We start from the raw sequence: 19500 nt of genomic DNA on the forward strand, positions 1-19500 counted from the left end.
AAGGAGCTAACTAGACAGGGTTATGGATGAAGGAGCTAATTAGACAGGGTTATGCATGAAGGAGCTAACTAGACAGGGTTATGCATGAAGGAGCTAACTAGGGGTTATGCATGGGTTAACTAGACATGGATGAAGGAGCTAACTAGACAGGGTTATGGATGAAGGAGCTAACTAGACAGGGTTATGGATGAAGGAGCTAACTAGACAGGGTTATGCATGAAGGAGCTAACTAGACAGGGTTATGGATGAAGGAGCTAACTAGACAGGGGTTATGGATGAAGGAGCTAACTAGACAGGGGTTATGCATGAAGGAGCTAACTAGACAGGGGTTATGGATGAAGGAGCTAACTAGACAGGGGTTATGCATGAAGGAGCTAACTAGACAGGGTTATGCATGAAGGAGCTAACTAGACAGGGTTATGCATGAAGGAGCTAACTAGACAGGGTTATGGATGAAGGAGCTAACTAGACAGGGGTTATGCATGAAGGAGCTAACTAGACAGGGTTATGGATGAAGGAGCTAACTAGACAGGGTTATGCATGAAGGAGCAAACTAGACAGGGTTATGCATGAAGGAGCTAACTAGACAGGGGTTATGCATGAAGGAGCTAACTAGACAGGGTTACATGAAGGGCTAACTAGACAGGGTTATGGATGAAGGAGCTAACTAGACAGGGTTATGGATGAAGGAGCTAACTAGACAGGGTTATGGATGAAGGAGCTAACTAGACAGGGTTATGCATGAAGGAGCTAACTAGACAGGGTTATGGATGAAGGAGCTAACTAGACAGGGTTATATGAAGGAGCTAACTAGACAGGGTTAATGAAGGAGCTAACTAGACAGGGTTATGGATGAAGGAGCTAACTAGACAGGGGTTATGCATGAAGGAGCTAACTAGACAACTAGAGCTAACTAGACAGGGTTATGATGAAGGAGCTAACTAGACAGGGGTTATGCATGAAGGAGCTAACTAGACAGGGTTATGCATGAAGGAGCTAACTAGACAGGGTTATGGATGAAGGAGCTAACTAGACAGGGTTATGCATGAAGGAGCTAACTAGACAGGGTTATGGATGAAGGAGCTAACTAGACAGGGTTATGCATGAAGGAGCTAACTAGACAGGGTTATGCATGAAGGAGCTAACTAGACAGGGTTATGGATGAAGGAGCTAACTAGACATGAAGGAGCTAACTAGACAGGGTTATGGATGAAGGAGCTAACTAGACAGGGTTATGGATGAAGGAGCTAACTAGACAGGGGTTATGCATGAAGACAGGGAGCTAACTAGACAGGGTTATGGATGAAGGAGCTAACTAGACAGGGTTATGCATGAAGGAGCTAACTAGACAGGGTTATGCATGAAGGAGCTAACTAGAATGCATGAAGGAGCTAACTAGACAGGGTTATGGATGAAGGAGCTAACTAGACAGGGGTTATGCATGAAGGAGCTAACTAGACAGGGTTATGGATGAAGGAGCTAACTAGACAGGGTTATGGATGAAGGAGCTAACTAGACAGGGTTATGCATGAAGGAGCTAACTAGACAGGGTTATGCATGAAGGAGCTAACTAGACAGGGGACAGAAGGGTTAGGGTTATGGATGAAGGAGCTAACTAGACAGGGTTATGGATGAAGGAGCTAACTAACTAGACAGGGTTATGGATGAAGGAGCTAACTAGACAGGGTTATGCATGAAGGAGCTAACTAGACAGGGTTATGGATGAAGGAGCTAACTAGACAGGGGAAGGAGCTAACTAGACAGGGTTATGCATGAAGGAGCTAACTAGACAGGGTTATGGATGAAGGAGCTAACTAGACAGGGTTATGCATGAAGGAGCTAACTAGACAGGGTTAGAGCTAACTAGACAGGGTTATGGATGAAGGAGCTAACTAGACAGGGTTATGCATGAAGGAGCTAACTAGACAGGGTTATGGATGAAGGAGCTAACTAGACAGGGTTTTACATGGAGCTAACTAGACAGGGTTATGGATGAAGGAGCTAACTAGACAGGGTTATGGCATGAAGGAGCTAACTAGACAGGGTTGAAGGAGCTAACTAGACAGGGTTATGCATGAAGGAGCTAACTAGACAGGGGTTATGACATGAAGGAGCTAACTAGACAGGGTTATGGATGAAGGAGCTAACTAGACAGGGGTTATGCATGAAGGAGCTAACTAGACAGGGGTTATGCATGAAGGAGCTAACTAGACAGGGTTATGGATGAAGGAGCTAATTAGACAGGGTTATGCATGAAGGAGCTAACTAGACAGGGTTATGCATGAAGGAGCTAACTAGACAGGGGTTATGCATGAAGGAGCTAACTAGACAGGGTTATGGATGAAGGAGCTAATTAGACAGGGTTATGGATGAAGGAGCTAACTAGACAGGGGTTATGTATGAAGGAGCTAACTAGACAGGGTTATGGATGAAGGAGCTAACTAGACAGGGGTTATGGATGAAGGAGCTAACTAGACAGGGGTTATGCATGAAGGAGCTAACTAGACAGGGGTTATGGATGAAGGAGCTAACTAGACAGGGGTTATGCATGAAGGAGCTAACTAGACAGGGCTTATGCATGAAGGAGCTAACTAGACAGGGTTATGCATGAAGGAGCTAACTAGACAGGGTTATGGATGAAGGAGCTAACTAGACAGGGGTTATGCATGAAGGAGCTAACTAGACAGGGGTTATGGATGAAGGAGCTAACTAGACAGGGTTATGCATGAAGGAGCAAACTAGACAGGGTTATGCATGAAGGAGCTAACTAGACAGGGGTTATGCATGAAGGAGCTAACTAGACAGGGGTTATGCATGAAGGAGCTAACTAGACAGGGTTATGGATGAAGGAGCTAACTAGACAGGGTTATGGATGAAGGAGCTAACTAGACAGGGTTATGGATGAAGGAGCTAACTAGACAGGGGTTATGCATGAAGGAGCTAACTAGACAGGGTTATGGATGAAGGAGCTAACTAGACAGGGTTATGGATGAAGGAGCTAACTAGACAGGGTTATGTATGAATGAGCTAACTAGACAGGGTTATGGATGAAGGAGCTAACTAGACAGGGGTTATGCATGAAGGAGCTAACTAGACAGGGTTATGCATGAAGGAGCTAACTAGACAGGGGTTATGGGTGAAGGAGCTAACTAGACAGGGGTTATGCATGAACGAGCTAACTAGACAGGGTTATGCATGAAGGAGCTAACTAGACAGGGCTTATGCATGAAGGAGCTAACTAGACAGGGTTATGCATGAAGGAGCTAACTAGACAGGGTTATGGATGAAGGAGCTAACTAGACAGGGGTTATGCATGAAGGAGCTAACTAGACAGGGTTATGGATGAAGGAGCTAACTAGACAGGGTTTTTACATGAAGGAGCTAACTAGACAGGGTTATGGATGAAGGAGCTAACTAGACAGGGGTTATGCATGAAGGAGCTAACTAGACAGGGGTTATGTATGAAGGAGCTAACTAGACAGGGGTTATGGATGAAGGAGCTAACTAGACAGGGTTATGCATGAAGGAGCAAACTAGACAGGGGTTATGCATGAAGGAGCTAACTAGACAGGGGTTATGCATGAAGGAGCTAACTAGACAGGGTTATGGATGAAGGAGCTAACTAGACAGGGTTATGGATGAAGGAGTAGCCCTGCTAGATATGTGGTGGTTAAACAGTGAAGAGCCCTGCTAGATATGTGGTGGTTAAACAGTGAAGAGCCCTGCTAGATATGTGGTGGTTAAACAGTGAAGAGCCCTGCGGTGGTGGTTAAACAGTGAAGAGCCCTGCTAGATATGTGGTGGTTAAACAGTGAAGAGCCCTGCTAGATATGTGGTGGTTAAACAGTGAAGAGCCCTGCTAGATATGTGGTGTTTAAACAGTGAAGAGCCCTGCTAGATATGTGGTGGTTAAACAGTGAAGAGCCCTGATAGATATGTGGTGGTTAAACAGTGAAGAGCCCTGCGGTGGTGTTTAAACAGTGAAGAGCCCTGCTAGATATGTGGTGTTTAAACAGTGAAGAGCCCTGCTAGATATGTGGTGGTTAAACAGTGAAGAGCCCTGATAGATATGTGGTGGTTAAACAGTGAAGAGCCCTGATAGATATGTGGTGGTTAAACAGTGAAGAGCCCTGCTAGATATGTGGTGGTTAAACAGTGAAGAGCCCTGCGGTGGTGGTTAAACAGTGAAGAGCCCTGCTAGATATGTGGTGTTTAAACAGTGAAGAGCCCTGCTAGATATGTGGTGTTTAAACAGTGAAGAGCCCTGCTAGATATGTGGTGGTTAAATAGTGAAGAGCCCTGCTAGATATGTGGTGGTTAAACAGTGAAGAGCCCTGCGGTGGTGGTTAAACAGTGAAGAGCCCTGCTAGATATGTGGTGGTTAAACAGTGAAGAGCCCTGCTAGATATGTGGTGGTTAAACAGTGAAGAGCCCTGCGGTGGTGTTTAAACAGTGAAGAGCCCTGCTAGATATGTGGTGGTTAAACAGTGAAGAGCCCTGCTAGATATGTGGTGGTTAAACAGTGAAGAGCCCTGCTAGATATGTGGTGGTTAAACAGTGAAGAGCCCTGATAGATATGTGGTGGTTAAACAGTGAAGAGCCCTGATAGATATGTGGTGGTTAAACAGTGAAGAGCCCTGCTAGATATGTGGTGGTTAAACAGTGAAGAGCCCTGCGGTGGTGGTTAAACAGTGAAGAGCCCTGATAGATATGTGGTGGTTAAACAGTGAAGAGCCCTGCTAGATATGTGGTGGTTAAACAGTGAAGAGCCCTGCTAGATATGTGGTGGTTAAACAGTGAAGAGCCCTGCTAGATATGTGGTGGTTAAACAGTGAAGAGCCCTGATAGATATGTGGTGGTTAAACAGTGAAGAGCCCTGCTAGATATGTGGTGGTTAAACAGTGAAGAGCCCTGATAGATATGTGGTGGTTAAACAGTGAAGAGCCCTGATAGATATGTGGTGGTTAAACAGTGAAGAGCCCTGCTAGATATGTGGTGGTTAAACAGTGAAGAGCCCTGCGGTGGTGGTTAAACAGTGAAGAGCCCTGATAGATATGTGGTGGTTAAACAGTGATGAGCCCTGATAGATATGTGGTGGTTAAACAGTGAAGAGCCCTGCTAGATATGTGGTGGTTAAACAGTGAAGAGCCCTGCTAGATATGTGGTGGTTAAACAGTGAAGAGCCCTGCTAGATATGTGGTGGTTAAACAGTGAAGAGCCCTGCTAGATATGTGGTGGTTAAACAGTGAAGAGCCCTGCTAGATATGTGGTGGTTAAACAGTGAAGAGCCCTGCTAGATATGTGGTGGTTAAACAGTGAAGAGCCCTGATAGATATGTGGTGGTTAAACAGTGAAGAGCCCTGATAGATATGTGGTGGTTGAACAGTTAGAACCTAATATACCCCAGGGACACTTCTGTTAATCCTGAAGGAGTTAAGAGATCAGTCGGCTATAAGCCTACTACATCAGCCAGTCTGCTTTACACACAGCCTCAGCACAGGACAGGTGTTTAATCACCTCCTTCCTGGCAGGTGAATGTTAGCCTAAGCTATTCTACTAGTGTCTATAGTCCCATTTGTAGCTGTCTGTGGTGTCTGTAACTCTAGCTGTAGCTGTCTGTGGTGTCTGTAACTCTAGCTGTAGCTGTCTGTGGTGTCTGCAACTCTAGCTGTAGCTGTCTGTAGTGTCTGGCTAACTGTAGCTGTCTGTGGTGTCTGTAACTCTAGCTGTAGCTGTCTGTAGTGTCTGGCTAACTGTAGCTGTCTGTAGTGTCTGTAACTCTAGCTGTAGCTGTCTGTAGTGTCTGGCTAACTGTAGCTGTCTGTAGTGTCTGTAACTCTAGCTGTAGCTGTCTGTGGTGTCTGCAACGCTAGCTGTAGCTGTCTGTAGTGTCTGGCTAACTGTAGCTGTCTGTGGTGTCTGTAACTCTAGCTGTAGCTGTCTGTAGTGTCTGGCTAACTGTAGCTGTCTGTAGTGTCTGTAACTCTAGCTGTAGCTGTCTGTAGTGTCTGGCTAACTGTAACTGTCTGTAGTGTCTGGCTAACTGTAGCTGTCTGTAGTGTCTGTAACTCTAGCTGTAACTGTCTATAGTGTCTGGCTAACTGTAACTGTCTGTAGTGTCTGGCTATCTGTAACTGTCTGTAGTGTCTGGCTAACTGTAACTGTCTATAGTGTCTGGCTAACTGTAACTGTCTGTAGTGTCTGGCTAACTGTAACTGTCTGTAGTGTCTGGCTAACTGTAACTGTCTATAGTGTCTGGCTAACTGTAACTGTCTGTAGTGTCTGGCTAACTGTAACTGTCTGTAGTGTCTGGCTAACTGTAACTGTCTGTAGTGTCTGGCTAACTGTAACTGTCTGTAGTGTCTGGCTAACTGTAACTGTCTGTAGTGTCTGTAACTCTAGCTGTAACTGTCTGTAGTGTCTGGCTAACTGTAACTGTCTGTAGTGTCTGTAACTCTAACTGTAACTGTCTATATTGTCTGGCTAACTGTCACTGTCTGTAGTGTCTGTAACTCTAGCTGTAACTGTCTATAGTGTCTGGCTAACTGTAACTGTCTATAGTGTCTGGCTAACTGTAGCTGTCTGTAGTGTCTGGCTAACTGTAACTGTCTGTAGCTGGCTATAGTGTCTGGCTAACTGTAGCTGTCTGTAGTGTCTGGCTAACTGTAACTGTCTGTAGCTGTCTATAGTGTCTGGCTAACTGTAGCTGTCTGTAGTGTCTGGCTAACTGTAACTGTCTGTAGCTGTCTATAGTGTCTGGCTAACTGTAGCTGTCTGTGGTGTCTGGCTAACTGTAGCTGTCTGTAGTGTCTGGCTAACTGTAGCTGTCTGTAGTGTCTGGCTAACTGTAGCTGTCTGCAGTGTCTGGCTAACTGTAGCTGTCTATAGTGTCTGGCTAACTGTAACTGTCTGTAGCTGTCTGTAGTGTCTGGCTAACTGTAACTGTCTGTAGCTGTCTGTAACCCTAGCTGTAGTTGTCTGTCTGTAGCCCTAACTGAAGCTGGCTGTAGCTGTCTGTAACCCTAGCTGTAGCTGTCTGTCTGTAGCCCTAACTGAAGCTGTCTGTAGCTGTCTGTAACCCCAGCTGTAGCTGTCTGTCTGTAGCCCTAACTGAAGCTGTCTGTAGCTGTCTGTAACCCTAGCTGTAGCTGTCTGTCTGTAGCCCTAACTGAAGCTGTCTGTAGCTGTCTGTAACCCTAGCTGTAGCTGTCTGCCTGTAGCCCTAACTGAAGCTGTCTGTAGCTGTCTGTAACTCTAGCTGTAGCTGTCTGTCTGTAGCCCTAACTGAAGCTGTCGGTAGTGTCTGTAAATGTAGCTTTAGCCGTCTGTAGTGTCTGTAACTGTAGCTGTAGGTGTCTGTAGTGTCTGTAGCCCTAAATGTAGCTGTCTGCCTGTAGCCCTAACTGTAGCTGTCTGTAGTGTCTGTAACTCTAGCTGTAGCCGTCTGTAGTGTCTGTAACTCTAGCTGTAGGTGTCTGTTATGTCTGTAGCCCTAACTGCAGCTGTCGGTAGTGTCTGTAAATGTAGCTTTAGCCGTCTGTAGTGTCTGTAACTCTAGCTGTAGCTGTCTGTCTGTAGCCCTAACTGAAGCTGTCGGTAGTGTCTGTAAATGTAGCTTTAGCCATCTGTAGTGTCTGTAACTCTAGCTGTAGGTGTCTGTAGTGTCTGTAGCCCTAAATGTAGCTGTCTGCCTGTAGCCCTAACTGCAGCTGTCGGTAGTGTCTGTAACTCTAGCTATAGCCGTCTGTAGTGTCTGTAACCCTAGCTGTGGATGTCTGGTATGTCTGTAGCTCTAACTGTAGCTGTCGGTAGTGTCTGTAACTCTAGCTGTAGCCGTCTGTAGTGTCTGTAACCCTACCCATAGCTGTCTATTGTCTGTAGCCCTAGCTCTAGCTGTCTGTGGTGTATGTTGCTGCCTGGATTGTATGTGGCCCTGGTAGTGTCGGTGGCTGTCTGTAGTGTCTGTAGCCCTAGCCATAGCTGTCTATTGTCTGTAGCCCTACCCATAGCTGTCTATTGTCTGTAGCCCTACCCATAGCTGTCTATTGTCTGTAGCCCTACCCATAGCTGTCTATTGTCTGTAGCCCTACCCATAGCTGTCTATTGTCTGTAGCCCTACCCATAGCTGTCTATTGTCTGTAGCCCTAGCCATAGCTGTCTATTGTCTGTAGCCCTACCCATAGCTGTCTATTGTCTATAGCCCTACCCATAGCTGTCTATTGTCTGTAGCCCTACCCATAGCTGTCTATTGTCTGTAGCCCTACCCATAGCTGTCTATTGTCTGTAGCCCTACCCATAGCTGTCTATTGTCTGTAACCCTACCCATAGCTGTCTATTGTCTGTAGCTCTTGCAGTGTGTGTTCTTTGTATCCCTAGCTGTGACTGTCTGTTGATTTCTGTAGTGTCTGTAGCTCTAATTCTAGGTGTACCTAGCACAAAATAGCCCTGGCACAAATCAGCCCTGGCACAAATCAGCCCTGGCACAAAATAGCCCTGGCACAAATCAGCTCTGGCACAAAATAGCCCTGGCACAAAATAGCCCTGGCACAAAATAGCCCTGGCACAAATCAGCCCTGGCACAAATCAGCCCTGGCACAAATCAGCCCTGGCACAAATTATCCCTGGCACAAATCAGCCCTGTTACAAATCAGCCCTGGCAAAAATGAGTGGAATAGTTGGTTTATGAATGGAAACCAAGCTGTAACCCTGTAGCTCTGTATGTGTGGTCTGTATCCTAGTATCACCAGACTGTCTGTCTGTATCCTAGTATCACCAGACTGTCTGTCTGTATCCTAGTATCACCAGACTGTCTGTCTGTATCCTAGTATCACCAGACTGTCTGTCTGTATCCTAGTATCACCAGACTGTCTGTCTGTATCCTAGTATCACCAGACTGTCTGTCTGTATCCTAGTTTCCAGATTCCAACACAGCATGCAGCATTGCAGTGTCCTGTTGGACATTCCAACACAGCATGCAGCATTGCAGTGTCCTGTTGGACATTCTAACACAGTGTGCAGCATTGCAGTGTCCTGTTGGACATTCCAACACAGTGTGCAGCATTGCAGTGTCCTGTTAGACATTCCAACACAGTGTGCAGCATTGCAGTGTCCTGTTTGACATTCCAACACAGTGTGCAGCATTGCAGTGTCCTGTTGGACATTCCAACACAGTGTGCAGCATTGCAGTGTCCTGTTGGACATTCTAACACAGCATGCAGCATTGCAGTGTCCTGTTGGACATTCCAACACAGCATGCAGCATTGCAGTGTCCTGTTGGACATTCTAACACAGCGTGCAGCATTACAGTGTCCTGTTGGACATTCCAACACAGCATGCAGCATTGCAGTGTCCTGTTGGACATTCCAACACAGTGTGCAGCATTGCAGTGTCCTGTTGGACATTCCAACACAGTGTGCAGCATTGCAGTGTCCTGTTGGACATTCTAACACAGTGTGCAGCATTGCAGTGTCCTGTTGGACATTCTAACACAGCATGCAGCATTGCAGTGTCCTGTTGGACATTCTAACACAGTGTGCAGCATTGCAGTGTCCTGTTGGACATTCTAACACAGCATGCAGCATTGCAGTGTCCTGTTGGACATTCCAACACAGTGTGCAGCATTGCAGTGTCCTGTTGGACATTCCAACACAGTGTGCAGCATTGCAGTGTCCTGTTGGACATTCTAACACAGTGTGCAGCATTGCAGTGTCCTGTTGGACATTCCAACACAGCATGCAGCATTGCAGTGTCCTGTTGGACATTCCAACACAGCATGCAGCATTGCAGTGTCCTGTTGGACATTCCAACACAGCATGCAGCATTGCAGTGTCCTGTTGGACATTCTAACCCAGCATGCAGCATTGCAGTGTCCTGTTGGACATTCTAACCCAGCATGCAGCATTGCAGTGTCCTGTTAGACATTCCAACACAGTGTGCAGCATTGCAGTGTCCTGTTGGACATTCTAACACAGCATGCAGCATTGCAGTGTCCTGTTGGACATTCTAACACAGTGTGCAGCATTGCAGTGTCCTGTTAGACATTCCAACACAGTGTGCAGCATTGCAGTGTCCTGTTGGACATTCCAACACAGCATGCAGCATTGCAGTGTCCTGTTGGACATTCTAACACAGTGTGCAGCATTGCAGTGTCCTGTTGGACATTCTAACACAGTGTGCAGCATTGCAGTGTCCTGTTGGACATTCTAACACAGTGTGCAGCATTGCAGTGTCCTGTTGGACATTCTAACACAGTGTGCAGCATTGCAGTGTCCTGTTGGACATTCCAACACAGTGTGCAGCATTGCAGTGTCCTGTTGGACATTCTAACACAGTGTGCAGCATTGCAGTGTCCTGTTGGACATTCCAACACAGTGTGCAGCATTGCAGTGTCCTGTTAGACATTCCAACACAGTGTGCAGCATTGCAGTGTCCTGAGGCATTACTAATAACAGAGGTCCTGTGGTATACTTCCTATTCTGTGGGCACGATCACCACCCAGTAAACAGTGATTCTTCACGGAAGCTTCACAAATCAATATCACAAGACCAGGTTATTTGAAAGTGAAGCGGATAAGTATTCCTCCCCTCCTCTGGCCAGATCACAGCGGTTAACGGGACGCTCTGTAAGAAACCATTGTCTTGAAATAAAAAAAAATCCTGGGGGCCGAAAGCAAGCCTGTTTTTTTTAAGGTAATTTTCTATTTTGGTTCTGTGGGGAGCTGTTCTCTTGTGGTTCTGGATCACAAAGCTCTACATTAAGTGTCTCTGTGGCTGACCCCCTCCAGCCCAGAGACACTATTGGATCACAAGTGACTCTCTATAGCTGCTCCCCTCTTGGCCCTACAGACCGGAGATACATGACCAGAAGTATATGGACACTACAGGTTACCTCAGGCTTCCATCTTAAGTCATGTCCTCAAAACGTTCAGTGACAGAGGCCCAACAAGGAGGAGACCGTAGCTGGATTTGTCTCCCGATTCAATCTTTGGAGTGACTGAAGCCTAGTGGGTGACTGAAGCCTAGTGGGTGACTGAAGCCAAGGGAGTGACTGAAGTCTAGTGGGTGACTGAAGCCTAGTGACTGAAGCCTAGTGGGTGACTGAAGTCTAGTGGGTGACTGAAGCCAAGGGGGTGACTGAAGCCAAGTGGGTGACTGAAGCCTAGTGGGTGACTGAAGCCTAGTGGGTGACTGAAGCCTAGTGGGTGACTGAAGCCAAGTGGGTGACTGAAGCCTAGTGGGTGACTGAAGCCATGTGGGTGACTGAAGCCAAGTGGGTGACTGAAGCCTAGTGGGTGACTGAAGCCTAGTGGGTGACTGAAGCCTAGTGGGTGACTGAAGCCTAGTGGGTGACTGAAGCCAAGTGGGTGACTGAAGCCTAGTGGGTGACTGAAGCCTAGTGGGTGACTGAAGCCTGGTGGGTGACTGAAGCCTGGTGGGTGACTGAAGCCTGGTGGGTGACTGAAGCCTAGTGGGTGACTGAAGCCTAGTGGGTGACTGAAGCCTAGTGGGTGACTGAAGCCTAGTGGGTGACTGAAGCCAAGTGGGTGACTGAAGCCAAGTGGGGGACTGAAGCCAAGGGGTGACTGAAGCCAAGTGGGTGACTGAAGCCAAGTGGGTGACTGAAGCCTAGTGGGTGACTGAAGCCTAGTGGGTGACTGAAGCCTAGTGGGTGACTGAAGCCTAGTGGGTGACTGAAGCCTAGTGGGTGACTGAAGCCTTGTGGGTGACTGAAGCCAAGTGGGTGACTGAAGCCTAGTGGGTGACTGAAGCCTAGTGGGTGACTGAAGCCTAGTGGGTGACTGAAGCCTGGTGGGTGACTGAAGCCTGGTGGGTGACTGAAGCCTGCTTGTTTTAAGTGGGGTACATGAGTCCCCCTCCTCTCCATCTCCCCATCCAAATCTGTAGTTGGTTGCATTTCCTAAAGCCTAACTAATTCACTTTTACGTGATATGCATTGTCACATTGACAAAGAATTCGGACGGGAGATGAGTGTTACAAATTGTACGAATCAATGGGTCCTGAATTCCTACGGCTTTCATCATTTTTGAATTGTCAAATGATGTCTCACCTTTGAGTGTTCATGTTGATCAATATTTTGACATACTGGCCTATTGTAAATGATCGGTTAGCAGATGCTAATGTGCCTATTGTAAATGATCGGTTAGCAGATGCTAATGTGCCTATTGTAAATGATCGGTTAGCAGATGCTAATGTGCCTATTGTAAATGATCGGTTAGCAGATGCTAATGTGCCTATTGTAAATGATCGGTTAGCAGATGCTAATGTGCCTATTGTAAATGATCGGTTAGCAGATGCTAATGTGCCTATTGTAAATGATCGGTTAGCAGATGCTAATGTGCCTATTGTAAATGATCGGTTAGCAGATGCTAATGTGCCTATTGTAAATGATCGGTTAGCAGATGCTAATGTGCCTATTGTAAATGATCGGTTAGCAGATGCTAATGTGCCTATTGTAAATGATCGGTTAGCAGATGCTAATGTGCCTATTGTAAATGATCGGTTAGCAGATGCTAATGTGCCTATTGTAAATGATCGGTTAGCAGATGCTAATGTGCCTATTGTAAATGATCGGTTAGCAGATGCTAATGTGCCTATTGTAAATGATCGGTTAGCAGATGCTAATGTGCCTATTGTAAATGATCGGTTAGCAGATGCTAATGTGCCTATTGTAAATGATCGGTTAGCAGATGCTAATGTGCATATTGTAAATGATCGGTTAGCAGATGCTAATGTGCATATTGTAAATGATCGGTTAGCAGATGCTAATGTGCCTATTGTAAATGATCGGTTAGCAGATGCTAATGTGCCTATTGTAAATGATCGGTTAGCAGATGCTAATGTGCCTATTGTAAATGATCGGTTAGCAGATGCTAATGTGCCTATTGTAAATGATCGGTTAGCAGATGCTAATGTGCCTATTGTAAATGATCGGTTAGCAGATGCTAATGTGCCTATTGTAAATGATCGGTCAGCAGATGCTAATGTGCCTATTGTAAATGATCGGTCAGCAGATGCTAATGTGCCTATTGTAAATGATCGGTTAGCAGATGCTAATGTGCCTATTGTAAATGATCGGTTAGCAGATGCTAATGTGCCTATTGTAAATGATCGGTTAGCAGATGCTAATGTGCCTATTGTAAATGATCGGTTAGCAGATGCTAATGTGCCTATTGTAAATGATCGGTTAGCAGATGCTAATGTGCCTATTGTAAATGATCGGTTAGCAGATGCTAATGTGCCTATTGTAAATGATCGGTTAGCAGATGCTAATGTGCATATTGTAAATGATCGGTTAGCAGATGCTAATGTGCCTATTGTAAATGATCGGTTAGCAGATGCTAATGTGCCTATTGTAAATGATCGGTTAGCAGATGCTAATGTGAGTGTAGCGAAATGCTTGTGCTTCTAGTTCCATCCGTGCAGTAATAACCAACGAGTAATCTAACAATTTCACGACAACTTCCTCATACACACAGTGTAAAGGAATGAATAGGAATATGTACATATAAATATATAGATGAGCGATGTCTGAACGGCATAGGCAAGATGCAGTAGATGGTATAGAGTACAGTATATACATATGAGATGAGTAATGTAGGGTATGTAAACATTATTAAAGTGGCATTGTTTAAAGTGACTAGTGATATATTTATTACATCCAATTTTTTATTATTAAAGTGGCTAGAGATGAGAGAGTATGTTGGCAGCAGCCACTCAATGTTAGTGGTGGCTGTTTAACAGTCTGATGGCCTTGAGATAGAAGCTGTTTTTCAGTCTCTCGGTCCCAGCTTTGATGTACCTGTACTGACCTCGCCTTCTGGATGATAGCGGGGTGAACAGGCAGTGGCTCGGGTGGTTGATGTCCTTGATGATCTTTTGGCCTTCCTGTGACATCGGGTGGTGTAGGTGTCCTGGAGGGCATGTAGTTTGCCCCCAGTGATGCGTTGTGCAGACCTCACCACCCTCTGGAGAGCCTTACGGTTGTGGGTAGAGCAGTTGCCGTACCAGGCGGTGATACAGCCCGACAGGATGCTCTCGATTGTGCATCTGTAAATGTTTGTCCGTGTTTTTGGTGACAGCCTCCTGAGGTTGAAGAGACGCCTTCTTCACAACGCTGTCTGTGTGGTTGGACAATTTCAGTTTGTCTCTGATGTGTACGCCGAAAAAATTGAAACTTTCCACCCACTCCACTACTGTCCCGTCGATGTGGATAGGGAGTGCTCCCTCTGCTCTTTCCTGAAGTCCACGATCATCTCCTTTGTTTTGTTAACGTTGAGTGTGAGGTTATTTTCCTGACACCACACTCTGAGGGCCCTCACCTCCTCCCTGGAGGCCGTCTCGTCGTTGTTGGTAATCAAGCCTACCTGCAAACTTGATGATTGAGTTGGAGGCGTGCACGGTCACGCAGTCGTGGGTGAACAGGGAGTACAGGAGAGGGCTGAGAATGCATCCTTGTGGGGCCCCAGTGTTGAGGATCAGTGGGGTGGAGATGTTGTTTCCTACCCTCACCACCTGGGGGCGTTCCGTCAGAAAGTCCAGTTCCCAGTTGCACAGGGAGGGTCGAGACCCAGGGTCTCGAGCTTAATGACGAGTTTGAAGGGTACTATGGTGTTAAATGCTGAACTGTAGTCGATGAACAGCATTCTTACATAGGTATTTCTCTTGTCCAGATGGCTTAGGGCAGTGTGGTTTCGATTGCATCGCCTGTGGACCTATTGGGGCGGTAAGTAAATTGGAGTGGGTCTAGGTTGTCAGGTGATATGGTCCTTGACTAGTCTCTCAAAGCACTTCATGATGACGGAAGTGAGTGCTACGATAGTCATTTAGCTCAGTTACCTTAGCTTTCTTGGGAACAGGAACAATGGTGGCTCTCTTGAAGCATGTGGGAACAGCAGACTTGGATAGGGATTTATTGAATGTGTCCGTAAACACACCAGCCAGCTGGTCTGCACATGCTCTGAGGACGAGGCTAGTGATGCCGTCTGGGCCGGCAGCCTTGCGAGGGTTAATACGTTTAAATGTTTTACTGACGTTGACTGCGGTGAAGGAGAGCCTGCAGGTTTTGGTAGCGGGCCGTGTCGGTGGCACTGTATTGTCCTCAAAGCGAGCAAAGAAGTTGTTTAGTCTGTCTGGGAGCAGGACATCAGTGTCCGCGATGGGGCTGGTTTTCCTTTTCCTTTCCTTTTGTAATCCGTGATTGACTGTAGACCCTGCCACATACCTCTCAATACATACAATTGTGAACCTATTGTAATTTCTAATGCTAATTGTAACGGTTCTCTTGTGAACGTAACTGCCTAAACCGAAACAGCCTATACTTGTGTAAACTAACACAGATACAGGACCAATGCACCCGCACTGGAGACACCGTGCGCACCACAGCATAACACGGTGCCTGCCCGGTCACTCTAGCCCCCCGGTAAGCACAGGGAGTTTGCGCAGGTCTCCTACCTGGCGTAGCCATACTCCCTGTGAGCCTCCCCCCAAGAAATATTTGGGGCTGACTCCCGGGCTTCCTTGCCAACCGTGTTCCCTCATATCGCCGGCTCCTCTCTCCGGCTGCCTCTGCTCTCCTCGCTGCCTCCACCTGTTCCCATGGAAGGCGATCCCTTCCCGCCAGGATCTCCTCCCATGTGTAGCAACCCTTGCCATTCAATATATCGTCCCGTGTCCAACACTGATTGCGCAGCTGTTGCTGCTTTTGTTGCTTCAGAGAAAATGGGTTGAGATGACATGTGGTCCATTGTTTACCTGGTCATCAATGACATGTGACCCGTTGTACCTTGCTACCTGGCAACGACCTTGTGGTCGTGTGTGTTTCAAAGAGCTGTCAGTCTGTTCTTTCAGACTTCCTGATAGTTAGAGATTAGAGAAAAGGTACAGTTTCTGTCATTCTGAGCATAAAAATATTATTGGTAATGTTTTGGTCATTTATTTTTACTTGGGAACTAGGATGACTGTGCTGGGCCTTTAAAGAAAGTTAACATTCAGAGAAAGTTAAGAAACAACATTCTTCTGTGGGAATTTCAGTACTTCAGCATAACTTTTTCTGCAGGTCTCCTCATGGTTCTATTTGAAGTCATGTTCTCAGAACATTAAGAAAACCGTAAAAACCACCAGAAAACATTAGTAACGTTCAAAGAACATTCTAAGAATGTCATTTAAAAACATATACATTCCATTATCAGCATCAACAAAGCTCTCTATCCTCCATCTTGTTAAGTGTGTTCAGGTGTGTTGTCTGCAACCACTAACTGGCTACACCAGATCCTAATGAGTGCTTGTTTCCTTTGAAATGAGGTCTGTTTGAATAGAATGAAATGAACAGCTTTGTATGCGTAAACAAACATGCCTGGAGGCACAGTGGACTAGGTCCATGGATAGAGAATACAGGGTCTTCAGAAAGTATCCTTACCACTTATTCCACGTTGTGTTGTTACAGCCTGAATTCAAAATCAATTCAATTGTATATTTTTCTCACCCATCTACACACAATACCTCATAATGACAAAGTGAAAACAGGTTTTTAGATACTGAGTAGAAGCACCTTTGGCAGTGATTACTGCTGTGAGTCTTTCTGGGGAAGTTTCTAAGAGCTTTCCACACCTAGATTGTGCAATATTTGCCCATCTTTCTTCAGAATTCTTCAAACTCTGTCAAAACTGTAACTTGGCCACTCAAGAACAGTCACTGTCTTCTTGTTAAGCAATTCCAGTGTAGATTTGGCCTTGGGTTTTAGGTTATGAGGAAGAGGACTGGAGCTGGGGCCGAGGTAGAGGACTGGAGCTGGGGCCGAGGTCGGGACTGGAGCTGGGGCCGAGGTAGAGGGCTGGAGCTGGGGCCGAGGTAGAGGACTGGAACTGGGGCCGAGGTCGGGGACTGGAGCTGGGGCCGAGGTAGAGGACTGGAGCTGGGGCCGAGGTCGGGGACTGGAGCTGGGACCGAGGTCGGGGACTGGAGCTGGGGCCGAGGTAGAGGACTGGAGCTGGGGCCGAGGTAGAGGACTGGAGCTGGGGCCGAGGTAGAGGACTGGAGCTGGGGCCGAGGTAGAGGACTGGAGCTGGGGCCGAGGTAGAGGGCTGGAGCTGGGGCCGAGGTAGAGGACTGGAGCTGGGGCCGAGGTAGAGGGCTGGAGCTGGGGCCGAGGTAGAGGACTGGAGCTGGGGCCGAGGTAGAGGGCTGGAGCTGGGGCCAAGGTAGAGGGCTGGAGCTGGGGCCGAGGTCGGGGACTGGAACTGGGGCCGAGGTCGGGGACTGGAACTGGGGCCGAGGTCGGGGACTGGAGCTGGGGCCGAGGTAGAGGGCTGGAGCTGGGGCCGAGGTAGAGGACTGGAGCTGGGGCCGAGGTCGAGGGCTGGAGCTGGGGCCGAGGTATAGGACTGGAGCTGGGGCCGAGGTAGAGGACTGGAGCTGGGGCCGAGGTAGAGGACTGGAGCTGGGGCCGAGGTAGAGGGCTGGAGCTGGGGACGAGGTATAGAACTGGAGCTGGGGCCGAGGTATAGAACTGGAGCTGGGGCTGAGGTAGAGGACTGGAGCTGGGGCCGAGGTAGAGGGCTGGAGCTGGGGCCGAGGTATAGGGCTGGAGCTGGGGCCGAGGTAGAGGACTGGAGCTGGGGCCGAGGTAGAGGACTGGAGCTGGGGCCGAGGTAGAGGGCTGGAGCTGGGGCCGAGGTATAGAACTGGAGCTGGGGCCGAGGTATAGAACTGGAGCTGGGGCCGAGGTAGAGGACTGGAGCTGGGGCCGAGGTAGAGGACTGGAGCTGGGGCCGAGGTAGAGGGCTGGAGCTGGGGCCGAGGTAGAGGACTGGAGCTGGGGCCGAGGTCGGGGACTGGAGCTGGGGCCGAGGTCGGGGACTGGAGCTGGGGCCGAGGTAGAGGGCTGGAGCTGGGGCCGAGGTAGAGGACTGGAGCTGGGGCCGAGGTAGAGGGCTGGAGCTGGGGCCGAGGTATAGGACTGGAGCTGGGGCCGAGGTAGAGGACTGGAGCTGGGGCCGAGGTAGAGGACTGGAGCTGGGGCCGAGGTAGAGGGCTGGAGCTGGGGCCGAGGTAGAGGACTGGAGCTGGGGCCGAGGTATAGAACTGGAGCTGGGGCCGAGGTATAGGACTGGAGCTGGGGCCGAGGTAGAGGACTGGAGCTGGGCCCGAGGTAGAGGGCTGGAGCTGGGGCCGAGGTAGAGGACTGGAGCTGGGGCCGAGGTAGAGGACTGGAGCTGGGGCCGAGGTAGAGGGCTGGAACTGGGGCCAAGGTAGAGGACTGGAGCTGGAGCTGAGGTAGAGGGCTGGAGCTGAGGTAGAGGACTGGAACTGGGGCCAAGGTAGAGGACTGGAGCTGGAGCTGAGGTAGAGGACTGGAACTGGGGCCAAGGTAGAGGACTGGAGCTGGAGCCGATGTAGAGGACTGGAGCTGGAGCTGAGGTAGACTGCTGTAGCTGGGGCCAAGGTAGAGGACTGGAGCTGGAGCTGAGGTAGACTGCTGGAGCTGGGGCCAAGGTAGAGGACTGGAACTGGGGCCGAGGTAGAGGGCTGGAGCTGGAGCCAAGGTAGAGGGCTGGACCTGGGGCTAAGGTAGAGGACTGGAGCTGGGGCCAAGGTAGAGGGCTGAGGCTGTGGTAGAGGGCTGGAAGTGGGGTATAATGCCAAAGGCAGTGGCTGAAACTGGGAGAGTTTCTATCCACCAGCAGTCCTGTGGTCTAAAGTATTAGATCAGAACTCTGTCTCTGTGCCCTGACTGGACCAGTCTACCCTTTACCATGTCTTTATCAGTCTGCCCTTTCCATGTCTTTATCAGTCTGCCCTTTACCATGTCTTTATCAGTCTGCCCTTTACCATGTCTTTATCTGTCAGCCCTTTACCATGTCTTTATCAGTCTGCCCTTTACCATGTCTTTATCAGTCTGCCCTTTACCATGTCTTTATCAGTCTGCCCTTTACCATGTCTTTATCAGTCTGCCCTTTACCATGTCTTTATCTGTCAGCCCTTTACCATGTCTTTATCAGTCTGCCCTTTACCATGTCTTATCAGTCTGCCCTTTATCAGTCTGCACTTTACCATGTCTTTATCTGTCAGCCCTTTACCATGTCTTATCAGTCTGCCCTTTATCAGTCTGCCCTTTACCATGTCTTATCAGTCTGCCCTTTATCAGTCTGCCCTTTACCATGTCTTTATCAGTCTGTCCTTTACCATGTCTTTATCAGTCTGCCCTTTACCATGTCTTTATCAGTCTGCCATTTACCATGTCTTTATCTGTCAGCCCTTTATCAGTCTGCCCTTTACCATGTCTTTATCAGTCTGCCCTTTACCATGTCTTTATCTGTCAGCCCTTTATCAGTCTGCCCTTTACCATGCCTTTATCAGTCTGCCCTTTACCATGTCTTATCAGTCTGCCCTTTATCAGTCTGCACTTTACCATGTCTTTATCTGTCAGCCCTTTACCATGTCTTATCAGTCTGCCCTTTATCAGTCTGCCCTTTACCATGTCTTT

Source organism: Oncorhynchus keta, unplaced genomic scaffold, assembly GCF_023373465.1.
Source record: "Oncorhynchus keta strain PuntledgeMale-10-30-2019 unplaced genomic scaffold, Oket_V2 Un_contig_400_pilon_pilon, whole genome shotgun sequence".
Taxonomy (NCBI): Eukaryota; Metazoa; Chordata; class Actinopteri; order Salmoniformes; family Salmonidae; genus Oncorhynchus; species Oncorhynchus keta.